Source organism: Malurus melanocephalus, unplaced genomic scaffold (genome assembly GCF_030028575.1).
Source record: "Malurus melanocephalus ecotype Western Australia unplaced genomic scaffold, MMel_1.1 scaffold_1067, whole genome shotgun sequence".
Classification (NCBI taxonomy): Eukaryota; Metazoa; Chordata; class Aves; order Passeriformes; family Maluridae; genus Malurus; species Malurus melanocephalus.
Window position 1 is genome coordinate 11,061 of NW_026624299.1, and position 276 is coordinate 11,336.

Sequence of the window (276 nt, forward strand, 5' to 3'; positions counted from 1 at the left end):
AAATGTGATAAAAACTGATTCTAGGACAAAAAAAAAAGTTATGAATTAACTCAGGTGAGCTCCTGATGATTTGCTTCTCACTATTTCTCTTCTAAAATGTCTCCATCTCATTCCACCTCTGCTTCTCCTTCCTCACAAAACCCTTTTGTCTTCACTTGGGATAAAAATGTGCCCATTGTGTTTAAGATCACCCAAAATCTTCACCTCCTGTTTCATTGCCCAACCTTCATCTGCAGATCTGTGTGCTCACCTGCAAACCAAGGGATGCATTTATCA